We start from the raw sequence: 27509 nt of genomic DNA, 5'->3' as shown, positions 1-27509 counted from the left end.
TCGGCAAGGCAGTGCACAATGGTGTGCACGCAGGCTGTCCATGGCCAACCCTGGAGGCTGGCCTCCGGTATGCCCAGGGCATAGAACCAGAAGCCCTTTGGAACGCTCCTCGGCCTACAGCATCCTCCGGGAAGAGGCCTGCTATGCGCAGCCTGTAGGTGTCTATACCTGCCAGAGGGCGTGCCCGCCTTCTGGCCTCTGGAGCAGAAGAATTCCACCTCAGCCTAACCCAGAGACTTTCCTCCCAAGCTCCCGCCCAGACCCGCTTTCCCCAGGCCGCCTCCGCGGCCCTCGCCCCAGCAACCAGAGAGACTTCTCCTCTGGATCTGCGGTATTCCACTCCATCTACCTGGCCTGCCCAGTGAAGTGAGATGTTTCATACGTGCTGTGAGGGTCAATGGCTCGCTGCACTCGGGATGTCATTTAGGGCAAAGCGCTTTCATGCCAAAGATTCCAAAGGCCACGAAGTCTGCGTGTGCCTGGATGCAGCGCTACCTGGCACAAGCCCCGAGGGCTTCTCAGAGGAGGCATAACTCGGAAGGTTGGGACTGCAGGCCAGCCTAGGTTGCCGCTGCACGGGGAGACGCCCACTGTCCTCGCACTGACTGGCCGCCAGGGGAGAACCGCGGTCTTGGAATGGCTCCTGGTGCCCTTTGGTGCTGGTGTCTTCCGTCGGCTCCCTGCGCTCTTTGAGTGCAGTCCCTTAGGGGGCGCCTGCACGCCCGGCGCATGCGCGCTAAGGGCCCGCCAGCCCACAGGCTCCAGTTAACTGCAGCTGCAGGGTTCCCGCGGTGAGGGTCCGGCAGCACAGGGGGTGGTCAGTGGGAGTCCCAAGGAGGGCACCGTCTTCAGGATGGAGTCTCTACAGGAGGGCGAGGCCGGGGTGCAGAGCAAGCAGGTAGCTTTAGGGGAGGAGGCGGTGCTGGGAGCGGATGACATAATGGTGGAGGTGGAGGTGGTGACCCAGGGGGAAGCCGACGAGAAGCAGCAGGTGCAAGTCCAGCGGGCACAGCCTGGCCCTGGGCCCATGAGCCCAGAGTCTGCACTGGAGGAGCTGCTGGCCGTTCAGGTGGAGCTGGAGCCGGTTAATGCCCAAGCCAGGAAGGCCTTTTCTCAGCAGAGGGAAAAGATGGAGCGCAGGCGCAAGCCCCACCTGGACCGCAGAGGTGCCATCATCCAGAGCATGCCTGGCTTCTACGCCAATGTTGTATCCTTTGCAGTGTTTCTTCTGCATTTCTAGTTGCGAAGTGCTCTTGGGAAGTGTAAGGAACTTACGGGCACCTTGGCGCCGTTGTGACCCTTTGGGGAACAAGGGTGAGTTTCCACCGACAAATGTGGCTGAAGAAAGCCAGAGGAGACACGGCTACTCTCTTCCTGCATGCGTGAGAGAAACCCTTCATGGTGCCAAGCAGCAGACGTTTGGGGCGTCTTTCTGAAGAGCAGAAGCGAGTTCTCAGCAGAACCCGTGTTTCCGTGAATCAAGCTCTTGTTAAGGTACTGTGACTGCTCACGCTTGCCAGTCCGATCTGGGATGTGGCGTCTTCGGGTATCAGCAGACTCTGCCAGTCCTCAGACACCGGCAGACCCGTGTCAGTGCGGTCAGCGACACAATGGTACACCCTCCGTGAACCCAAGAGGCCTGAATTCAGGGGGAGGGAGAGGATAAAGGGAGGTCATTTATAGATGCAGATCTGAAAAAATCCCCTAACCGGCCCTCTGGGTGCTTTAGGCCTTCCCCGTTCCTGCTAGCTTTCCTTTCCATTGCATCTCAAGGGTCTTTGACCTCAATCAGATTGCAAACCACCCTCAGATGTCAGCCCTGATCACTGATGAAGATGAAGACATGCTGAGCTACATGATCAACTTGGAGGTGAGGCCGGGAAGACTAAGGCTGGAGGGTTGAGTGGTGGAGGCTAAGGGAGATAATTGATTCCTGCAAGCAACAGTGGGTACCTCACCCAAAAAGGTGTTGAAGCTGTCTCCACCTTGTCCTGACAGGTGAAAGAAGCGAAGCATCCCATTCATCTCTTCCAGATCACGTTGTTCTTTTGGAGTAACCCCTACTTCCAGAATAAGGTGATTACCAAAGAGTATCGTGAACTTCACAGGTGACAGGTGGCTCCCAGGATTGGTAGTGGAAGGAAGAACGTGGGTGGATCAGTGCCAACGTGTTCCAGCCCCCTTACAAAAAAATCCTCTGTCTGTAGAATACAAGGCTTCTCATTGCACTCCAATTCAGTGGTGCTAAGATTATGAAGTTGAGGCCTATCGCCGCAGACACAACAACAGCGGTCTTAACTTCTTCAACTGGTTTTCTGACCAGGACGTCGCAGGATCCAATAGGATTGCTGAGGTGGGTCCTTGCTGGGAAACATGAGGAATGACCCCCATGCGTTCCCAGCTGCCTGGGTCCCCAGTCTGAGCTCTCACAAGGCCTTTTCCAATTGATTCCCCTGACAGATCCTATGTAAGGACCTGTGGCGCAATCCCCTGCAATACTACAGGAGGATGAAACCACCTGAAGAGGGAACAGAGATTTCAGGTGAGCCGTACAGTTGGAACTGGAGCTGTCTGATACCCAGGATGAGGGTGTTGACACACCTCTCTATTCAGGGAGCCTGGATGCTCATTTCGGAAATGTAGAACCTGGGGGTCATTTTATCCATGTAGAAATTCCTTGAGAGGAAGACACAGAGTGACAGAATCCAGGACATTCATGGCATTGGGCTGCAAAAGACACATGAAACACTGCACTGCAAAGCAGGTTATAAGTGTGGAGTCCTAAGCCCAGGGAAGCATAGTACATGTCTAGACTCACTGAGAAGTAAAGCTGAATTATTAACTTCAATTTGTGTCCCTTGGTTCCGTGGCCATCAACCCAACGAGGAGTCGTCTTACCAACCCCTAAAGCTTGGGCTCCCTGAATGTGCCTGGTTGTCATCCTTGCCACAAACCACAAAGGACTGTTTAGATCAATGGATTTTCTTGAGCTATTACCCCATCGGATTTCTGTGTGCTTTTAGTGTAGAGTGCATCTTTTGAGCTGACTCCTGTCACAGAGAATACTGGAAATGGGGCAGGTATTGCCAAGAATAGTTTGTAACACATGCATGGGAGGAGGAAGTTGAAGAGATCACAGATGGGGAAGGGGTAGTCATTTCTCAGCATGCCCTAAAATTAAAACACTTTAAATCGTGGCTCAGAGGAGGTGCATTTTGACATATGTTTGTGTTTCTCTAGGGAAGGCGCAGATGTTGGGTTGAATATGATGGAGCATCAGACACAGGTGCTGTGTTCACCTAACACAGCAGAACTCCTGAACACTTACTACAGTTCACAGGATGGCAGTACTCAGCATAGTCTTATGCACAGGAACTAAAGGACAAGCAGATCCAGTCACAAAAAATTGCAGACAGGAAGGGGTGTGGGGAATTGGATTGTATGGAATGAAAAATAAACAGTATTAAGTATGTGTGGCTCTGTGTGTGTGTGTGTCTATGTATGTGCGTATGTTCATCCCCTGGATTCAGGTACCATAATGAATTGATCAATCTATATGTTGGATTCTTTTGATGGAAATGACCAGTCTGTGTGGGAGCTGGGCCTCTGAATTTGTAGAGTGAATGGGTGTGAAATGTTTTGGGATTCTTTAGGTAGGACAGTGTTGGGGAAGTACAAGAAACCAAAGACAGTTAAGTTGGAAGCTTACTTCATGCTACGGAAGCAGAGATAGTTCAATGACATTGGGTGATGGACAGTGAGATATCCAGGGTCCAGTTTCCCATGGTAAGGTACCTCCAAAATCCTTCATTTTGTGTATCATCAGACACATTAAGATAGCACAGGGTGATGGAAATCTGACGGTTAAATTTTGTGTTGAATTAACAAGTGATTTTTCTTTAAAGTTGAATGCATAATCTTTCTCTGGGACAATCAGCCTCTCAGGACTTCTCACACATCAACGTGAGAAGAAATGAGCATATAAGGTATATGAAAGCTCTGTTGGAAAGGTTTCAGAGGCATATGAGTAGACACTCAGGATACACCTTTTTTTTTTTTTTTTTTTTTTTTTTTTCCTGACGTAGGTGACTAAGGCAGAACACAAACATGCAGAAGTGAGGGGAAAGGTGGTGGATTTGTGGAATGTAAGATTCCCCGAGGATCCATGCCGGGAGTCTCTCTCACTTGATGACCTGGAATATGGACGGTGTTGTTGATGTTTACATCTTTATTTGGGTTAAGCTTTTCTCCAAGATCTTTTATTAGGTGAGGAGGCAAAAATGTATGTCGCTAACACCAATGCGAGTGCATTTTGTGTCAGGATAGAGCCTGGCTCTCTGCGTGAAGGACCTCCATAATTCTCTCATCCACATGACATGGGACATTTAATGTTAAAATGATTTCATATCATGTAAAGAACGCAAATTCTGAAACACAATTTTTTTCTTGTCTGAAACAAATTGTCACAATTATTTCTTGTGTGACTCTGTCCTTCTTTCCCTATATTACTAGACGTTCATGACAACTGAAATATTATTTCCGGCTTTGGATAATCCCATGGCTCCACAAGGCCTTTTCTACTAACGAGCTGAAGGCAGATATTAATTCTTAAGTAAAAGTTCATTTTTAATTGTTAGGAACCAGTTAGTTATTATTTTTCTCAGATTACTGTACATAGGATTTTTTCCATACCTACAAAACTATGAGCTGAAAGCAACTTTCAGTTTCTACTAAAACTTATTAAATATACAAGTATAACCGGGAACAAAAATGGACTTTCTGCTATGTACCAGGAAGTGCGCTCGATGTAACAGGAATAAAAGCAACAAGGAAAACTTAAATATGTACTTAAATCAATTCAATGATCAACGCCTTAATACATGGTACAGTGAGGACAAAATACCCACAATTTACAATGAAGAAAAACATATAACATCTAAGCTGTTTTTGAAACATAAATGGCTATTTGTGAGACACACGCTGGGAAGATTCACTCTCAAGAAGTCCAACAAAGCACGTTGGTGATAGCATAAAGAGTAAAGGAAACTAATAAGAGGTTGGAATGATGTTGTAAAACAGAACAGCTTGAAAGTGTCCAGAATGAAATGATTTTGATGGTAATATAAAGGAATTTAGCAAGTAATAGAATTACACAAAACTTTAAAGCTTAATAAACACACACTCCCCAGAATTTAAGAATCAATAAGACAGAGACCATTGGTTGGATCAAAAGAAGTCCCCAAACACGCTGGGAAAAAGGAGTCTTTAGGTATTCATGTTACAAGAAATCACTGTGTTAACAGGATAACAGTATTTGTAGGAGAAACAGAGCAAGGATGGGGCAAAAATGCCCGTTAGTCATTCTGTCACCCAATTTCAATCTTCTCATATTAGTTTCTACTTTCAAGTACTTAACACTTCCTTAAATGTAAAAATCTGGTTGAAATATACTTTCTCAAGAATGTATTTTCAGAAAATGTGAAAGAATCTTTTCTTCTTGTGAGTCTGTCTTGGTGTCTCTCTGTAGAAATTTTCCACCTTGTAAGTTTTTCTAGCTGTCTATCCATAGTTTGTCTATGCTACAGGTGCATTTCCATAAATTGGAACTAAATCCATTAATAGCATTTAAAAAATACTGACTGTTTTCTCTCCTTTTTGTGAGAGTTCCTCCTAAGTTTTAATGCTGTGTGAAAGCTTTGAAAATCTATTTCCAATTGTATTGAAACACCAACGTATAAATAGGATTGCCATATGTTAATTTACATAATGTTTATTCCAATATCCTTCCAACTGCACTTGCACTCACTAGGGCAAAAAGAAGAAGATATCTAAAGCATTCTAGATTACATGACATTACGCCACCTTGAGAAGCTTAGTAACACCAAAAACACCCTGTAATGCTGTTAAGTGAAGAACAGTTAGGAGATTATGAATAAGGGACTGTTACATCTCCATTCGTATCCTTGACAGCATTTTTCGCATCTGCAGCATTCTCAAAGTACATGCAAAATATTTGAGCTTGCTGATTTCCCCTTCATTTCACAGAAGAACTTCAATATGTGAAAATATTTAATTTATATGATGGACTCAACCTAGTACTAAGAAACCAAAAATGAAACTGCATTTCACATCATTGCTATGATTCTTAACACTATGTCATGGCAATAGTCAGCCTATTTTATTTCAATTTGTTCTCCACTTCCACAACACATTTACTTTTGCTCATTTTCCTTTCTCAGCAGAAGGTGACCTTTACCACAGACCCTTCAGCTGCTGCCATGACAATTTTTTCCCAACATGAAATATAAACTTGAAAATTAGAGTTTAATAGAAAGTAACTATTTCAATTTATGTCTTCAGTAAACATATTAAGCATACATTTATTTTGGAAAAATATAAAGCACCGATATATAAATGTGTATGTATATGCATAGATGCACACACATATACATATATACACACATATATACACACACATACATACACACAACATAAGTAAACACACACACACACACAGAAACACATATATGTATAAGAGTTGCCTGCCAACATGGGAACATATTTCCGAAATCCTGCTCTAACAGCCTTTTCATTGACTTCTAAACAGAGGCCACCAATGTTAAGCTTGCCAGGCCGATCTGCTTCCATCAGGTGCTGTAAATGGGAAATTAAGAAAAGAAAAAGAGAAATCTATATTTAGGTAATCATAGATAAGCCAAAAAGTACAATTTTATTACATACTCTGTTGAAAACTCAAGTGAAATTCCCTTACAGAGGGTGACAGCTTTTTAATATTTCTTACCTCTATGTTTTTCATGAAAGGACCATGAATTTCACAATGAAAAATTGGACACACAATTACTGAGCACATGCATTAAGAGATCAAACACAAATTCTGTTATTCAAATTCTGTGAAAAGTTTTCCAGGATTAAAAATAACACCTTAAAATCAATTAACTCACCACACACTCTGTAGGATAATGTAGCCCATCTCTGTTTTACAATTTATAGTCCCTTTTCATCTTTGTATTCACATCATTTATTTATTTGTTTTAGTGTCCCAAGTTATTTGAAAGAATGTGTCATCTAAAAAAATAACATTCTTTATTCAAAATGACTGGCCACATTACTTGTTACGAATTGTTTCTTGCCTGTTCTATTAACACTTACATAAAATGTCCAAGCTACTTGAAAGGCCCAGGCAAGAAAATCACTTGTATCTGGCAAGGGGTAGAGATTCTATGGACTGATATTGCACTACTGTACTCCAGCCAGGATGATAAAAAGAAATTGCATCATTGTCGTCATCATCATCATCATCATCATCCAATAAAATATAATATATAATAAATCATCATGTAACAATTTAACTCATTACATTTCTACCATATATTGCATTGAACTGATGTTCTCTATTGTACACTAAACATGTAAATCATTCTCTTATAAAGACACATTCACACTTAGGTTTATTGAGGCATTGTTCACAACAGCAAAGACATGGAACCAACTCAGATGCCTACCAATGATACCCTGAATAAAGACAATGAGGCACATACACACCATGGAATAATAAGCATCCATACAAAGGATGCATTTCTGTCTTTTGCAGGGACATGGTTGATGCTGGAAAGCATCATTCTCAGCAAAATAACACAAGAACAAAAAGGAAAACACTGCATGTTCTCACTCTTAAGTTGGATGTGAACAAGTAAAACACATGGATACAGGAAGGGAATCATCACACACTGGGGCCTATCAGTTGTTGGAGGGCTAGTGGAGGGATAACAGTAGGAGAAATACTTAATGTATGTGACGGTTGATGGGTGCAGCAAACCACCATGGCACGTGTATACCTAGGTAACACAACTGCATATTGTGCACAGGTACTGCAGAACTTAAAGAATGTAAAAAAAGAAATACATATAGATATATACTCTACATGTATTAAAATATATATAATAGGCCGGGTGCTGTGGCTCAAGCCTGTAATCCCAGCACTTTGGGAGGCCGAGACGGGCGGATCATGAGGTCAGGAGATCGAGACCATCCTGGCTAACACGATGAAACCCCGTCTCTACTAAAAAATACAAAAAGCTAGCCGGGCGAGGTGGCGGGCGTCTGTAGTCCCAGCTACTCCGGAGGCTGAGGCAGGAGAATGGCGTAAACCCGGGAGGCAGAGCTTGCAGTGAGCTGAGATCCGGCCACTGCACTCCAGCCCGGGCGACAGAGCGAGACTCTGTCTCAAAAAAAAAAAAAAAAAAAAAAAAAAAAATATATATATATATATAGCAAAAATTGCATCTCTACGCAAATACATATATATAAATACAGTTACATATACTGTATATGGTTAGGAATGCTCATCTTTTTAAATCTGTCATATAGATTGAATGTTTATACATACATCATATTGTAAGATATTAACTTAAAACTATAAGTTATACTTTTCTATGACATGTAAATTCTGTGTTACTTGACGGACAGTAAAACATTTTACATGGTATATATTTCACGAATTCCTTGTAACACTGAAGCATAAATAATGGGAACTCTGGTGAAAAGAGTGAAATCAAATAGTAGAGGGAATTTAGAGGAAAGCCCTAAACAAAAACAGCCTACCTACTCAGGAGCATTATCTGAATATTCCTCATGCCCTCAACTAAGTAACTTTAGGCAAAGCACAGCTTATAGAGTCACATGAAAGGAGTGAGTGTATCGCCTGCTCCGCCATTCCGTTGGTTGAAGCATCATCATTTGTTTGGTCTCTGTTTGATTCTGACACTCACTTGCAGCTTACAGTTTGCACTCCCAGTAGCCAGAATTATACTCAGAGTGAAAGCAAAAGGATAGGTCTTTGATCTCACTTAAGTATTTTCCTTCATTCATCTTGCCACATGATGGGAGTATGACTGCTTGCTTAATTCTAGTCTCAGAAATCTTTCAATGGTTATTATCTCTGCCTGGAATTATCTTCCCCCATCTATGTTCCTAGATTACTTCCCTAATAGTAATTACTGCTGCCCTGAGACTTTGGTAGCCTAGGACTCTAACTAGTGATACTACAGTCTTGTCAGGCTATCATAAAACACAAGAAGGAAAGAAACACAAAAATTTTGACTTTAGCCTTCTCAAATATCTCTGAATATACCTTCAGCCTTCTCAAATATCTCTGAATATACCTTCAATAAATACACTTTTTCCACATAACAATCGCTTTCTACTTAATTCCTGAAGTAACTCTTGGTGTTGGATTCTTTTCATTCTTCTAATTGATTCAAAGCGTATATACAACATGAAGGTGAATTCAGAATTTCATGTATCAGCAAATACATGTTCAAAATGATGCAAAATACAACTGTGAAATATATTTAAATACCTAATCACTCAGACAATTTTTTTTTTTTTTCTTTGAGACGGAGTCTTGCTCTGTCGCCCAGGCTGGAGTGCAGTGGCCGGATCTCAGCTCACTGCAAGCTCTGCCTCCCGGGTTCATGCCATTCTCCTGCCTCAGCCTCCTGAGTAGCTGGGACTACAGGCGCCCGCCACCACGCCCGGCTAGCTTTTTGTATTTTTTAGTAGAGATGGGGTTTCACCATGTTAGCCAGGATGGTCTCGATCTCCTGACCTCATGATCCGCCCATCTCGGCCTCCCAAAGTGCTGGGATTACAGGACAATTTTTTATTAACTATCTGCGTGTTCTCCTCAGGTGGCAGAAAATAGTATCAGAGTTCTTGAATAATTTATGAAAGACAAAATGATAAAACTATAAAAGGATAACCAGTTCACAATACTATATTCAGTAAATGGAAACATTAATTTTGTAATGCTACAAAAGTATTGAGTAAGTAAATAAAATATATGATTTTTGTAATTCTAAAATATGTGAACAGGAATAACAAAGAAGAGGCCTTAACATACATAAACAAACAATTGAGGCTGGGTATGATGGCTCCCTCCTGGAAGCATAGCGTTTTGGGAGGCTGAGGCGTTTGGATCACTTGAGGTCAGGAGTGCAAGACCAGACTGAAAAACAGGGTGAAACCCAGTCTTGACTAAAAATACAAAAATTAGCTGAAGATTGTGGTGTGCTCCTGTAATACCAGCTCCTCAGAAGGCTGAGGCAGGGGAATTGCTTGAAGCTGGGAGACAGAGGTTGCAGTGGGCGAAGGTCGTGCCACTTCACTGCAGCCTGGGTGACAGAGTGAGACACCATCTCAAAGCAAATACACACACACACACACACACACACACACACACACACACACACACGCACACATGCCAAAAACGAATGAAGTACAAAAAACTCTAGTCTAGACAAAATGCTCACAGGACACTCACATATCGAACAGAAAATAAATAAATAAATAAAAGTCCTTTAAAACAAAAGTTCCAAAAAAGTCCTTTAAAACAAAAACACCTTCTCATGGGTTGCACTCTCAACATCACCTCAAAAATCCCGCCAGAACTTTAGCTGAGTTATAGGCTTTGAACCAAACAGAGGTGTTGGGGGTGGCTTCTGAGCAGAATCAATATCATCATACCTGGCAACTGACTCAGGGGAAGCCATCACTGTGGTCTCACCCAGTACACAATTTACATCCACAGATAGATGTCGAAAGGCTGAAGGCAGCATGTACCTTTTCTTTCCAGATTCAGAACAATAATTAAGATTGCCTGAATGACAGGGCTGAATGAACTGTAACATAACTATGAATAAAACTTGCCCCTTGCTTATTATAGTGCGGAACACAAAAATAAGAGAACAACTGTAGCCCTTCGGAGTGCACACATCTAGGACCTCTCAATGCCATGACGGTGACACCCTCTTTGGAGCTTTGCATTTCCTAGCATCTCCAAGCTTCTGGACCCCACTACATTTCCCAGTATCAGCTGTGGATGCTGCCTGCAGAATGCCTGGCCCAGCTGCTGCTTCTCAGTGAGATGGCATTTGTGTTGGCACCTAAAAAATTCTTGTTTTGCCACAGCTGGCATGCCTGGCTGAGTTTAGTAGTTGGAACCCACACTTGTTCATACACCACTCACCACTCAACCATGCTTACCCTTGGCAGGTAAAAAAATCCTGGATCATAATGCAAGTTCAGTGCAGCATGTCAGATAGAGTGTGGAGAACAAACGTAGCCAGCCTGAGAAAAACTCGAACAAAGGCACCACTGGCCACAAAGGTTTTCATCTTGCAAAGTGACTCCCCTAAAATTCTCTAACAAAAGAAGCATAGACAGTTGTGTTTAAATGCCTTAGTTCTCTTAAACCTTGAGAGATTGGTAATAAATTGTCTGACATTTTAATATGTTAACCTTATTTGGAAAGCATTATATTTCAACATTATCGGGAGATACAATTTGAATAGTTGGTATTTGCATTGAACCACCTGAGTCCCAAGAATATATTTGCATGGAAACAATTGATTCAGAAAATATATATTACTGAAATATAAGCACTGGACTTCAGATTAACATTCTTTCAGTAGACTATGCAGCTTATGAATAGAACACAATTTCTAATCCATGGACGTTGATATTTTGTACTCATATAAGTTTTTGGGCAGCGGTGCTTTTGAACCATCATAAGTGGATGAGCAGCATTTCTGGCCTTTTACATTAAGTGCAATAGAAACATCCGTTTTCTGTGGTTGAAATACCCAAATATCTTTGCATCTTGTGGAAGCTAAATTGTCGATGCAGACTATCTTTGAGAGTTATGAAGAATCAGATAAAAACCACTTTTAACAATTTTGCAGAAGCCATGCAGGGTGGTTCACACGTGTAATCCCAGCACTTTGGGAGGCCACGTTGGGAAATCAGCCTAGGTCAGGAGTTCAGGACCAGGCTGGCCAACATCGTGTAACCTTGTCTATACTAAAACTACAATAAATAAATGTATAAATAATATTATCTGGGTATGGTGACAGTTGCCTGTGATACCAGCTACTTGGGAGGTTGAGGCAGGAGAATTGGTTAAACCCGGGAGGTGAGAATAAACCGTGATCATGCCATTGCGCTGTAGCCTGATGATGATAGCGAAACTGTCCAAAAAAAAAAAAAATTATATGAGATCTTAATTTTCTCTAACTTTCTAATATCCTGTCTAATATCCTGTCATTTATGAAATGAACCAGCATTCCCTGCCTGTTACCTGGAACTTAATATAAAACAAAATTAAATAAATGAAAGAAAACTAGAAAGACTTTATTTTCTTAGAGGTGAGGATATAGTAACAGAAATGTGTGCCATACTTTATTTAAGACATTTTGTAATTACAAATAAGAGTTGTAACATAGTGGGTTGAGAAGCAAATAAGTAGTATATCTCAATTCTTAGTTAATTGAATTTTTCTTATACTTTTAGAATGGAATCCCACACTGTCTCTTTGGATGAAGTGCAGTGGTGGAATCTTATCACACTGCAGTGCCCTGCCTCCCAAGTTCAAATGTTTAATGTTCCTCAGCTTCTTCAACAGCTGAGATTACAGGTGCACACCAGCACACTCGAGGGGTTTTCATCATATTGGTCACTTTTGTCTCAAATTCCTAGCCCCAAGCACTCTACGTGTCTTGGCTTTTAAAAGTACTGGAATTATAGGTGTGAGCCACTATGCCAGGCTGACGTTTGGCTGCATTTCCAATTGAGAAGAACATTCATCAGGCAAAACACTATTTTTTATATCACATTTTTGGTGAGTTTGTTTATATGTCTCATAATTAAAGAACAAGTTTAAGTGCAATGTCTTTTTATTGGGAAAGAGTTCATTTCCATTAATACATAAACAAAAGAGTAGGTTCACTTAGAAAGATATTTTTCTATGGTGAAGAGTTCTAAGGTCTTAGAAATGCTTTAAATATTTCATTTGGAGAACTCATTGCATTTATTGATTGCACGTGGATTTTTTTGTTTGGATTTGCTTTTATGAGAATATTCAAAGTTGTTTCAGGATACAATGAGATGTTTAATTATGTCAAATAAACTGAAAGATACTTTCTTTGAAAGACAAATTTTGCTAAGCTATGTTTTCTACTGATAGTGTGTGATTACTTCTTCTAACTTACTAGGAATTAATTGATATTCAAATATTCCCGGAATCAAAAGTTCAACTACAGTATTTAAGAAGTAAGGAAATGCTACCAGAGCAGACTGTTGTAAACCATAACTCACCCACCACCATCAACCTTGGTTTTGAGCTACCTCTAGCACCAGTTATTGGCTGGGTAAAGATATCTCAAATAGATACTGGACTGTTTGAATGAAATACATTACACAGCAAACAAATAACTAGTGCATATTAAAATTATAAAGAGTTTTTAAAAAATAATAATAGCATTGTTTGAAATTCTATTTTTACTATGTGTAATTTACCATGGTGGGTTTCATTTAATCATATAGGAAGAAATAGTAAGACATTAGAGTAACAAGAAACCAAATTTAATGGTACAAAAGTTTACATTTAATATGTATGCATTAAACAGATTTTTCTAACCCAAACATTGAAGTTGCTGAGTGTTGTTTTAGTTAAAATCCAAAAGAAGTATTGTTTTGAAAATCATAACGTGAAAAGACATCATCTGAGTGAACGTTATTTTCAAATGTGCGCATCAATTAAACAAAACGTATAACAATGTTGAAATCTTACACAGAAGTGAAACTCATAGTGAGAGTTAATGTAAGTAATTTAAAAACAGTAACATAAAATTTAGTTCAAGAGATATCAGAAGTTTATGAATGTAATTAGCAACAGTATTCTGTACAGATATTTAATTGAAGAGTGTGAAATTAGTTTTTGTTTTTATCTCTGTGAGCAAACTTTTTGGCACATTGCAGGAGTTTCTAGCTAAACTCAGTGTTTAATAGGTCCGATTTTTATTTGTCCTGTGGGATCTATGTAGAGAGAAGAGTTCCTTTTCAAAAACACATATTTCTGTTAATTTATTTAACTATTGTATTGGCATAGTAAATATATATTTTGAAAAGAATTTTTTAAACAAACACTATCATTATGAAACATTTAGGAAATATTTTCTGTGGTTAATATATATTTGCAAATATATAAGAGGGCATGTAATAAAAATTTTTTAACTTGCCACCAGAATTGTATTTCTTGTTCAGAGATATTTTTTGAAGTATGTGCACTTCCTAATGCATAGAGCTATTATTTCTTCTTCCTCCTCCTCCTTCTCCTATGCTTCCTCCTCCTCCTCCTCTTCTTCTCAGAAATGAGGATATGAAATATACAAATAGTTGTTTGTTTTTACTTAGTCACACACCTGTCAATACATGAAGATCTGTTTATTTCTGTATTTTAGCTATACAATTGGCAGTTCAATGTGCTCTAATTTGTACAATCCACATCTAAGATGGATTGATGTGTAAGTTGTCTTGAGTTTTACAAAAGAGAGCAGTATCTTCAGTTTTCACAGGGACTTTAAGTACACCACCTAATTGACTTTATCTCACAATGCAATGAATATAAAGCAATCATCACTATTTAATGAGAAAAAATCAGATACTTATGTGAAGATTATAGTTTTTAGGTTTCAGAACAATAATTGTTATGAAGTGCTCAATTTAAACTGAGAAAACTCTCATGTCTCATTGATAAAACTTTCTGATGACCGTGTGTTGAAAACACTTATTTTAAGTACAAAAGATTTTTTTATCAGTAAACCCACAAATATTAAATTTAAGTTTGCATTAGCATGTGAAAATTTAATACTGTACCATCTTATATGATGCTTCCCAAGAAAACTGTTACAGAAGAAATGCCATTAAAATGTGGAAATATGATATCTCTAGTTAATGGCCTGTATATTGGATCACATTGCTGATGATTTATAACAATGAAGCACCATTTCAAAATTGCTGTGTTAGCCTAATAAAATGAATTTCCCAGCCTGATTAGAAGAACAACAGACAGAATCATCATTTCTGTAGGGTATGCATATATTTTCTTCTCTCAAGTTTAGAAACACTCAGTTAGTAGGAATACCTTTCCCCGATTGGACCCTGACTGCAAAAATGATTTGTAGGACTCAAAGAAGCTGGCACACTAGTCGCAGAAATTGTGTGAGTGAGCAACTCTACATAATCTCAGTTATCAGAAACAGTATTTCTAAGAATTGAAAACACATGTGGTGATGTAGGTAATGATTGTTCAATGATGAGAAACAAAAGTGTGAGGTAAATTTGAATTATTTGTTTGTTTTAATATTCTGATACCAGCTACTGTTTTTCTTCCTGACTTTACAGTACTTTCATGAGATTTTGTTAGGACTGTATTTCGATGACATGACTAGAATGTCAAAGATAGTATAACTGGCACACTTATCGCATTCACTATCGAACTATTTGAAATTTTACTTGAAAATGTTTATAATGCTTTGTCTGTTTTCAAAACACTATTGATATAGTCACATTTGTATGATATGGTAAATGCAATCAGATTTTTAAGAATAAACATATTTAGTTTTGATAAACATATTCTCATCTTGTTTATAAAGTATGCAATTTTTTAACTTTTATCCTGTCTATTATATAAGTTGTGTTTGCTTTTAGGATTTTCTGTGTATTTTTTCTCAAATTAGGTGTTTTTCTGCTAAAGAAAATAATTGTATTTCAGATAATGCTGGATAGACCTGTAATCTACGTTCTTTCACAATTACAATGACGCTGCTAAAATTATAAAAGTACATGTTCAAAATAGAAAGTATATTATTTATAGTAAGGCAACAAAATAGTTAGGCTTTAATGGCAGATCATATCATAAAGATGGAGCGATTAAGGAGGTGAATATAGAAAATTTGAATTTTCACAATGTTTATAGCCAAACTATTTCTCATTCCTTTACTTTTTTGTGTAGATATTGATAGAAACTAAAGAAATAATTTACAATATTTTAACTGTAGTCAACAGTTCTAAAATTTCTACATTTCCTATCCTCAGTGGCCAGAAATAATATGAGTTTCAAATAGCATCTCAGCACTTATCATTTATGGAGATTACAAAAAATACTTTCCTCTGCCTTTCTAGATTTGATAAATCACACTATCCAGGCATTACAACCTGGGTAGCATTCCTTTTAGTAGAGTCTTCTTATGGGATGTCCACTCTTACTTGGTTAGCAGTCACTACTGAACAAAATGGTAGAATTTAAGTTCTGATCCTGTAGCTGGTTTTTCCCCTAGGGTTCGGAACTTGAAACAGATGGAAATGGCTAATGATACTCGCAAGAAGTGCATGAGGTAGACAGAATATAACATTCCAATTAAGTGAACACAATTGCGCTTTGTTGCTTGTGCTTTTTGTTGTCTCAGCCATTCACTGTGTCATGCATGTCTGCCTAGTTATGTTTCTCTGAGTGAAGCTTGTCAAGACATGAAGCAGGTATTTTTTATTGCTATATCAGAACCTCAGATACAAACCAAAGCTTAGAGAGATAAGTTGCATATGTGTAAAACAACTGTATTTTGCTCTGTAGCTACAAGGAAATTATGACTTTTGGAGCTTCTGTGTATGCTCTCGATCTTTCCACTAATATTGTTAATAGCCATGTTTATTGGTTGATAATAATTCTCAATACATCACATAAATTATATTATGTTTCAAAGAATATCTTTATTTCTGCCTTCATTTTGTTATGTACCCAGTAGTCATTCAGGAGCAGGTTGTTCAGTTTCCATGTAGTTGAGCGGTTTTGATTGAGTTTCTTAGTCCTGACTTCTAGTTTGATTGCACTGTGGTCTGAGAGACAGTTTGGTATAATTTCTGTTCTTGTACATTTGCTGAGGAGTGCTTTACTTCCAATTATGTGGTCAATTTTGGAATAAGTGTGATGTGGTGCTGAGAAGAATGTATGTTCTGTTGATTTGAGGTGGAGAGTTCTATAGATGTCTATTAGGTCCGCTTGGTGCAGAGATGAGTTCAATTTCTGGATATCCTTGTTAACTTTCTGTCTCATTGATCTGTCTAATGTTGACAGTGGAGTGTTGAGGTCTCCCATTATTATTGTGTGGGAGTCTAAGTCTCTTTGTAATTCTCTTAAGGACTTGCTTTATGAATCTGGGTGCTCCTGTATTGGGTGCATATATATTTAGGATAGTTAGCTCTTCCTGTTGAACTGATCCCTTTATCATTATGAAATGGCCTTCTTTGTCTCTTTTAATCTTTGATGGTTTAAAGTCTGTTGTATCAGACACTAGGATTGCAACCCCTGCATTTTTTTGTTCTCCATTTGCTTGGTAGATCTTCCTCCATCCCTTGATTTAGAGCCTATGTATGTCTCTGCATGTGAGATGGGTCTCCTGAATACAGCAGACTGATGGGTCTTGACTGTTGATCCAGTTTGGCAGTCTGTGTCTTTTAATTGGAGCATTTAGTCCATTGACATTTAAGGTTAATATTGTTATGTGTGAACTTGATCCTGCCATTATGATATTAACTGGTTATTCTGTTGGTTAGTTGATGCAGTTTCTTCCTAGCCTCGATGGTCTTTACATTTTGGCATGTTTTTGCAATGGCTGGTACTGGCTGTTCCTTTCCATGTTTAGGGCTTCCTTCAGGGTCTCTTGTAAGGCAGACCTGGTGGTGACAAAATCTCTAAGCATTTGCTTGTCTGTAAAGGATTTTATTTCTCCTTCACTGATGAAACTTAGTTTGGCTGGATATGAAATTCTGGGTTTACAACATACCAGAATCTCTGGAACACATTTAAAGCAGTGTCTAGAGGGAAATTTATAGCACTAAATGCCCACAAGAGAAAGCAGGAAAGATCTAAAATTGATACTCTAACATCACAATTAAAAGAACTAGAGAGGCAAGAGCAAACACATTCAAAAGCTAGCAGAAGGCAAGAAATAACTAAGATCAGAGAAGAACTGAAGGAGATAGAGACACAAAAAAACCTCCAAAAAATCAATGAATCTAGGAGTTGGTTTTTTGAAAAGATCAACAAAATTGACAGACCGCTAGCAAGAATAATAAAGAAGAAAAGAGAGGAATCAAATAGATGCAATAAAAAATGATAAAGGGCATATCACCACAGAACTCCACAGAAATACAAACAACCATCAGAGAATACTATAAACGCTATACGCAAATCACTTCCCAGTGGAGGGATTGCATTGGGAGCTTTACCTGATGTAAAGGATGAGTTGGGTGCTGAAGAGTTGGTGGGTGCAGCCCACGAACATGGCACAAGTATACATATGTAACAAACCTGCACGTTATGCACATGTACCCTATAACTTAAAGTATAAGAATAATATTTTAAAAAAAAGAAAATCTTTTTTTATATTTATGCCCCTTGAAATTCTGCATTGCACATTTATTCACCTTTGAAGTTGAACCAATGTTGAATTTATTGCATTATTTGTAAGATGATATTTAAAACCTGAGGGAATATTTAACCCTTATTAGTCATCTGATTCTTTTTACTACCACTAAATTTGCTCTTCTAATATGTATTCTCCTTCATAAAAAAATGCTTTTAATTGAAAAAAATAACAAATAAAAAAATAAAGAATAGTCTTTGCGTCTTTGACAAAATTACTTGATTTGGCTCTGTTTGGGGGTTATCTATTCGCTTCCACTTACCTACTTGTCTACTAAATAATCAAAATCACACTTCTATTACACTAGCCTTCATGTAAGTATTCATATTCAGATGTGTAAATCCTTTAGTTTTGTTTTTCTTCAGTCTTATTTCACATATTCGTCTATTCACCCATCATTTTGGGAAATGTAATGATAGAACAACCACCTGGACTCTGTCCAAAAGTCACATAAGAGGTTTCCAGCCAAGTGTTTCTGTTAGTCCCAAAGTAAATCACAAAGAGGCAGTATGGATGCACCTAGTCAAATTGTTGGGTTATTGCCTGATGCAACAATAAGTTTCTTAAACTGAATGCACCTTTCCACAGGTCTTTGTGGTCTTCCACAGGTCTTTGTGGTCTTTGTGGTCTCCACTATTTCAATGCTTTCTCTCTTGCTGTCATTTCTCAAATGCATGCAAAATCAAGACCACAGCAAAGGACATTGCCAGCTGCACTGAACAGGGAGCAAAAATTTACAGTCATCCACAGCTTCCCTATTCAGGGCATTCTCAATTTCTTTCATTACCTCTGTATATAGTGAGTTATTCTCTGTCAATCCAGTTGATAGTAATTTCTGGGTAACACCAGAATTCTCTTTCCTCACCACAATGTCTCTGAATCTGCTGGCATTTTCTACTACCCATAGGTTAATTACATCTTTTTGATAAAAGGCTTTTGATAAAAGGCTGTTTTCCCCAATCATCTATAATCTTTTTTTTCCACCTTGCACTCTTGAAACAGATGTATGCATGTTTTTTTATTCCGTTGGCTGTTAATGGATTCATTAATGCCAATATACCTTCCTTGTTAGCTGAGCCTGTAACCATGGAAGCAATAATCAAGCCAGACACCTGAGACATTAGTGGGTGTATCTGAGGCCTATCCTTTTTTCCAGCCTATTTTGTACTGGGATCTAATAAATCTCTGACAGGTTTCTTTACTGCCATTTTTCACACTGCCGTGTCCTGGTGATCTGGCAAAATAGGATCCAGTTTCTCGAGTTCCTGAAAGCCACTAACGGAGTTCTTGCTGTTAAAGGGGATCTGATGTGCAAGTGTCTCTAGAGGTTAACTTGCTAGCTTCATATTATTTGGGTCAAGTAGAGGTAAAGCTGCATTTCTCCTTACATTGTGGCCAGAAGTGTATATCTGGCTGTGACTGGATTTGGGGTGTTTGCCAGTCATTAGTATTTTAGAAACGTTCTTAGAAAAGTAAGTGTAGGTAGATCTGCAAGCTCCTTTTCTAGCACTGTTTGAAAAAGTTCTATGATTACAGGTGTATGCCACCACACCCAGCTAAGTTTGGTATTTTTAATAGATACGTGGTTTCACCATGTTGGTCAGGCTGATCTCAAACACATAACTACATAATCTGCCTGCCTCAACCTCCCAAAGTTCTACAAATGTAGGCGTCAGACACCACACCCAGTCCTGTCTCCTTTGTTTCTGTTTTTCAGTCCCTTGTCTGTTAAAGTCATAATATTTCTTACAATTTACCAGGTGCAGTTCCAGTTGCCAAGTGTCATCCTGTTTGTCACAGCCTTTCCACTGAACAAAATATTATGTCTTCCCAATATTGTCTTGTCTTTTGTCAACAATAGTTTGAACCTGAAACTTTTGGGAAGCCATGAAGAAAGAGCCAGGATTGGAGCAGTTGTTGTGTCATATTCTTTCAGTTGAATATCTACATAGTCACTGCTTTCTGCCTCCTGTGCTTCAGCAGCCACTGGGTGTGCATGAGCTTCTTCAACTTTGTGGCCTGTGGTGTAGTAGAAGTTGTGTGAAGAAGCAATTATGCTATGTCCTTAGGCTCTCCACATTACTGCATGATTAGAAGACTCAGGCTTCTGTTTAGCATACCAAGATCACAGGCTATGTAGTCTCAGGAGAGAGCAGCTGAATCCACAACTCTTACCTTCCTGGTGTAGTGCAGAAAGCTTCTGCCTTCTTGGTGCTGTTCCTTTGTGGCTTTTCTAACGATTACATTGAACATTCTCAAGTTAAAACACTTCTAAATTCATGTTAGTTTACTCTCACTAACATACAAAAACACTACTCCTTTATAGCACCACCCACTCTATTGCACTTATTGAGTTCACAAAATTATATCTTTAGGCATTGTAAGCCAAAAACACAAGTTAGTGAGTTTTTTAAAAACTATAATGCTGTTTTAATTATGTGGAAAACAAATTGCGGGTGTGCACTTTTTAAATCTTTTATTATTGTTTATATAGCTATCTTCACCTTTCAATTTACTTATTCACACTGTTGTGTCGTGTCTGTTCATTTTATCTCAGTATACTCCATAAAGCACTGGTTAAAGGACAGTCTAATGGTGCAAGACTGTAGCTTTGATGTGGGAATTCAATAATATCTCTCTTACTTTTGATGGGCACTTAGTTTAAACATAAGATTTCTGTTCAAAATGATTTTTCTCACAGCATTTGGAATATATTAGTCTACTACATCCCGGCCTCTGAATTTTCTGAAAAGAAATCCGCTGATTATTCATGAGGGTTCTTTTAACATGACTAATCACTTCTCTTGCTGCTTTCAAGAGTCTCTTTTCTTTTTGTTTTAGACAGGTTAATTATCAAGTAAGTTTGAGTATGTTTGATTTTATGTTGCTTGGAGTTTGTTGAGCTTCTTGGGTGTTTATTTATTTCCTCAAATGTGTGACCTTCGTTACCACTACTGATTTAGTTTCCCTTAGTAGATCTGCTTGATGGTGTCCCGCTGGTTTCTAGGTTGTTTTCACAATTATTTATTTATTTTTCCCTTCTTGACTTAACAATTTAAATGGCCTTTTTCTTAGATTTGCTGATATTTTGTTCTTCTATCTGCTCAATTGTCATTTTAAATCTCTGTAGTAATTTTTGTTTGATTGTTTTGTTTTGTTTGTTTTGTCGGTGTTTTGGTCTGTCCCCAGGGTGGATTTCACTGAAGCAATCTTGGCTCCCTGCAACCTCAGCCTCCTGATTTCAATCAATTACCCTGCCTCAACCTCTGAAGTAGCTGGGACTACAGGCTTGTGCCACTACACCCTGCTAATTGTTTTATTATTGTTTTTAGTAAAGGCAGGGTTTCACCAAGTTGGCCAGGATAGTCTTCATCACTTGACCTTATGATCTAACAGACTTAGCCCCCAAAGTGCCAAGATTGCAGGAGTGAGCCACTGCACCAAATCTGCAGTAACATTTAATGTCAGTTGTTCAACTATTCAGCTCCAAATATGTAGGCATACAGTGTCTAAAGATACACATATACACACACAATACATATATATACACACACACATATAGATATATAGAAAGGAAGAGATAGAGAACCACTGAATTTGTTCCAGAAATTTCTTTTTAATTTTATTGTAAGTTTACTGTCTATTAATATTTTCATTGTTGTTCACCATAGCTTTCTGTGCTTTTCTTCATTCTGTTAGCTTCCTAAAATCATTAATTTTAATTTGACATCAATAGATCTTATGTCACATGATAAAGAAAAAGAAAAGATGAAGATATTATTACATGAGTATACATACACAAACTTTTTCTATTTTTGAGCAAAAGGGGGAACTACTTAGGAAAATTAAAGTCCTCATTCCTGCAGTGGGTCACAAGGCTGTAGCTGGTGTTGACGTCTGCCTTCTTCTATCAGGCTCTAGGTGTTCCCTTTGCTTTCATTGTTGAACCTGCTCATGCACCTCAGCAAGGATTCCTTAATCCTTTTTTCTTTCTTTCTTTCTTTCTTTCTTTCTTTCTTTCTTCTTTCTTTCTTTCTTTCTTTCTTCTTTTTTCTTTCTTTCTTTCTTTCTCTTTCTTCTTTCTTTCTTTCTTTCTTTCTTTCTTTCTTTCTTTCTTCTTTCTTTCTTTCTTTCTCTCTCTCTCTTTCTTTCTTTCTTTCTTCTTTCTCTCTCTCTTTCTTTCCTTCCTTCCTTCCTTCCTTCCTTCCTTCCTTCCTTCCTTGTTTCTTTCATTCTTTCCTGGTGAAACAACTGAAACCTGGTTAATTTACAGTCCTGCCAAATTTGAGCCTGTTGTAGTTTTCCAAAGAACTTAATCTCCGGGCAATTAAATGCTCAATTAAATATTGAGCACTCTAATGGGCCTCCTGTGTTCTATGCATACTCTTCCATACTTCTGTTGTGGAGTAGTAGACTGATTTTTTCTTGATAATTCAGGTCAATCACCAGAGCCAACACTCCTCCTCCCTTTGTCACCTGTTACCTGAAAGGCAGGAGTAGTCCAAAATGCCAAGGGTGTTTTTCTGTTTTAATGGGATTGTCACTGCATCTCCTGCTGGCAGCATTTATCCCTCTGGATCAAGGACTTATAAGCCAGCGGAAGATCATGTCATGGAAACAGGAAGCGAACCTTTCGCTAGAGATGATGGTGAGTGGGACATTTCCACTTCCACCCCTTAATTTCTATACCCTTTAATTCAGGCTGTGGGAGAAAGCACTGTAGTTGGACACTGATTCAGAACATACATTAACTTTGCAAGTCTTAAAGTTAACATACATTAACTTTGTAAGTCTTATCACATAGTTGGTATTGCAATTGTAACTTTAAAAGGCCATTTCATCATTCTATTAATCTAGTTGCTTTAGGATGATGGGAAATATGTAAGACCAGTGTATTCCATAAGCAGATGCTCACTGCCACACTTCTCTATCCATAAGGTGAATGACTTGATCAGAAGGAATGCTGTGTGGAAGGCTTGTATGGTGGATGAGGCATTTAGTGAGTTCACAGATTTTGGTCTTGAAGAAGCACTGCATGCAGAATACGGAAACCCATATACAGTGCAAGCACCTTGAGAAATGTTGTCATAGTGACAGATCAGTGTTGGTCTCTGCTGCTGGCAAATTGGGCACTGAGCAGTGGGCATAGCCATGTCAGTCTTGGTGAGTAAAAGTCCATTTCACTGAAGCCACATATAATCTCCATCCCTGCCATCATGACCACTTTTTTTATGGACCAACTGGGCACTGACAGGAGTGGCAAGGAAGAGACACTGAGTGGTGTCCACAGGATGGTTTATACTATCCATTTGCTTATGAAATCTTTCCACTTTTGAGGTCACTGTTGTTGAGCACTCACATGCAATGTAAATCTCCTCACAGTTTTTGACCACTCAGAGAGGCCCATCTACATAACTCTGTCTCAAATTACTTTGCCACCTATTTACTGATAATGCTTCTTCCAAGTTCCTGATCTGGCTTGGAACTGGCTGGGGCCCATGAACCAGTATATAATCACATGTCTGGCCATTTCCCTTGAAGTTCTGTTTCTTGGGAAGATGTTCATTCAACACTGTCCTTCAGGGATGTCTCAGTAGAAAGCTGTAGTACCACAGCCGTTCATTTTGGGGGTGGTGGCTGCATATATTGTGAAGAACCATCTGGAGTTAGTCTGTAGACTTCTCTTATTCTGTCAGCTGATCATAAGGAACTGTCCACGAGAAAATCAGTGCAGGTTGGAGGGGAGAAGGCAGCGTGGAGGACTGTATATCATGTGCACTTGAGCCAGTTACACTTGTAACTTACTTCTGTCTTCAGGACTGGCTTGAGACTGGGCACATATATACCACTTCCATTTGATGATGAAATATTGCTATGGACAACCCGCTTTATGGCCAGACGGGTCAGAAAGCACCCAGTTCCTGAATGGTATTTCAGTTCACTTGGTGACTCAATGATCTTCAGACACTCATTCAGTTTCTACCAAATCCTGTAACAGGTCAAGAGGTGTCTTTCAGTAGGAGAGTATTTTCTGCTCTCCTACTGAGAGCAAGATGCAGGTCCTTGCTTCAAAATCCTAGAGACCTATGCTTTGATTCACCTGTGGGATCCTGGCATTAGGCTCAAAACAACAACACTGTGTACCACTGGCACCTCAATCACCCTTAAATCTTCTGAGTCATATATCCCAAGTGTCAGAAAAGCTGGTCTGGACCTGCTGCAGAGTTTTCTCTGGTTGTGGACACTACTCAATACAGGCAGCCTTTTAAGTCCCTCAATAAATGGGGGAAAGTAACAACTCCACATAAGGACTGTTTTTTCTCCAATACCCGAGATACCCACTAAACACTCTCCCCCATTTTGCTGTTTGTATCACGGGCCAAACCTAGCAAATTGTTCCTTATTTTGGAAGGAATATGTCAACAGGTCCTACACCATTGGAACCTAAGAAATTTTGCTGAAGAAGAAGGTCCCTGAATTTTAGTCAGGTTTCTCTCCTATAATCGGATATAAATATGCCTCACCAATAAGTCCAGCACGTTTGCTACTTCTTGCTCATTGGATGAAATCAGTACAATGTCATCAAGGTAATGGACAAGTGTGGTATTTTGCAGCAGCCAAAAGCGATCATGGTCTTTCTGAATAATATTAACACACAAAGATAGCGGGTTGGTATACCAGGAGGTAGGAGAGTATAGGTATGCAACTGCTATTGTCTGGTGAAGGCAAATTGCCTCTGGTGGGTCTTATGGACAGAAATGGTGGAAAAGGCCTTTGCCAAGTCAATGGCTGCATACCAGATATCAGGAGATATATTTATTTGTTCAAGCAATAAAACCACATTTGGTACAGCAGCTGCAATTCAAGTTACCCCGTGGTCAAGCTTAGAAAAATTTCTCAGCATTCTCCAAGATCCACTTGTCTTCTCACAGATTAAGTTGGAGAGTTGCATTCGGATGTGTTCCTATTGATGAACTCTGTGCCTTTCAAGTCCTTATCTGTGGTACTAATCTTTGCAATCTCTCCAGGATTGTGATATTGTTTTTGATTTACCATATATCCAGGTAGAAGCAGCTCAAATGGCTTCCAATTGACTTTTCCCATTGCAGTAGCCCTCACCCTACAGGTCAGGAAGCAAATGTTGGGTTCTGTGAATAGCTCTGTGTGTCTATGGCAATAATGCATTCTGGCACTGGCAAAGGACCTTAGGTTGAGTCTAGGTACACAGTGGATTCCCTGTGAGTCTGACTGAAGCTAAAAGATTATTCATTTCCTGACCTTCATAAAGTTCTCCTTTCACCGTAAAACCACAATGATGATTTGGGTCTCCAGGAATCAATATCAGTGCAGATCCGGTGTCCTGTAGCCCCAAAAAATCTGATCATTTCCCTTTCTTCAATGCACTGTTACTCTGACTAAAGGCCAGAGGATTGCCTAAGGAATGATGGGAGAAGATTCACTGCATAAATTGTTGGTAATGGAGTGGGGTCTTTTCACAAGGGGACCCAGTCTCCCCTTCAGTCAAGTGCTTCTGTGTCTTTAAGTGGCTCTAGTCTGCAAATAGATTGAAAAGCTGTGATTCTCTTTTTTATAATTTAAAGTAGTTCTACATTCATTTGACACCAAAGTTTTCTGTTTCTGTAGCTTAAGCAGGAATGCAGTATGTTTTCTAACAATTACACTTCATGGAACACCTTGGTTAGTAAGCCAGTGCCAGAGCTCAACAGGAATCAGACTCTTCCGATTGCTGCTTTGCATCTGCTGTGCAATATGGTACCTTCATCCACCTTGCCTTTGATGGTTGTGTGCTGCCACTTGGTTCCTGTCACCTTGGGATTCAATGATCCCTAGTGTATTCAAATTTTGTTGTACAGTGACTGCAGTTTCCATCGTTAGATCTGACACAAAGTGAAGAGTAATTACAGACCTGTTTGAAGATTCAGATGCTCCTCTCACAAGTCTGGACCCCACTACATTTCCCAGTATCAGCTGCGGATGCTGCCTGCAGTATGCCTGGCCTAGCTGTTGCTACTCAGTGAGATGGCACTTCTGTAGGCACCTAACAATTCTTGTTTTGCTGCAGCTGGCATGCCTGGCTGAGTTTAGTGGTTGAAGCCCAAACTTGCTCATACGCCACTCATCACTCAGCCATACTCGCCCTGGGCAGGCAAAGAAATCCTGTGTCATAACACAAGGTGAGTGCAGCATGTCAGGCAGAGTGGGTAGAAGAAACGTACCATGCCCGAGAAAAACTCGAGTAAAGGTACCACTGGCCACAGAGGTTTTCATCTGGCAAAGTAACTCCCCTCGAATTCTCTAACAAAAGAAGCATAGCTAGTTGTCTTTAAATGCCTTACTTCTCGTAAATCTTGAGATACTTGTAATTCATTATCCGACATTTTAATATTTTAACCTTATTTGGAAAGCATTATATTTCAACGTTATTTGGATATAAAATTTGAATAATAGGTATTTGCATTGAACCACCTGAATCCCAAGAATATATTTTCACGGAAACAACTCATTCTCAAAATATATATTACTGAAATATGGGCATTAGGCTTCAGATTAACATTCTTTTAGTAGACTATGAAGCTTATCAATAGAACACAATTTCTAATCCATGGACATTGACATTTTGTACTCATATAAGTTTCTGGGCAGAGGTGCTTTTGCTGTACATTGTAAGCAATCACCCTAGGTCAGGAGTTCAGAACCAGCTGGCCAACATAACATGGTGTATCCCTGTCTATACTAAAACCACAATAAATAAATAGATAAATAATTAGCTGGGCATGGTGACAGTTGTCTGTAATACCACCTACTTGGGAGGTGGAGGCAGAAGAATTGATTGAACCCGAGAGAAGAGAATAAGCCGAGATCATGCCATTGCACTCCAGCCTGATGACAATAGCGAAACTCTGTCAAAACAAACAAAGAAAGAAAAAAATGCAAATTTTATATGAGATCTTATTTTTCTCTAACTTTCTAATATCCTGTTCTAGTATCCTGTCATTTGCGAAATGGACCAGCATGTCCTGCATGTTCCCTGGAACTTAATATAAAACAAAATTAAAGAAATGAAATAAAACTAAAAAGGCTTTCTTTTCTTGGAGATGAGGATACAGTAACTGAAATGTGTGCCATACTTTATTTAAGACATTTTGT

General features: G+C 39.3%; 1 pseudogene; it reads left to right on the top strand.

The window, feature by feature from the left end:
* Positions 1-838: 838 nt before the first annotated feature.
* Positions 839-2512, top strand: LOC117085428 (annotated as a pseudogene).
* The last annotated feature ends 24997 nt before the right edge of the window (positions 2513-27509 follow it).

Source organism: Trachypithecus francoisi, unplaced genomic scaffold, assembly GCF_009764315.1.
Source record: "Trachypithecus francoisi isolate TF-2019V2 unplaced genomic scaffold, Tfra_2.0 Contig00554, whole genome shotgun sequence".
Lineage (NCBI taxonomy): Eukaryota > Metazoa > Chordata > Mammalia > Primates > Cercopithecidae > Trachypithecus > Trachypithecus francoisi.
The sequence above is the reverse complement of the archived record's forward strand: the minus strand, read 5'-3'. Positions and strand labels throughout refer to the sequence as shown.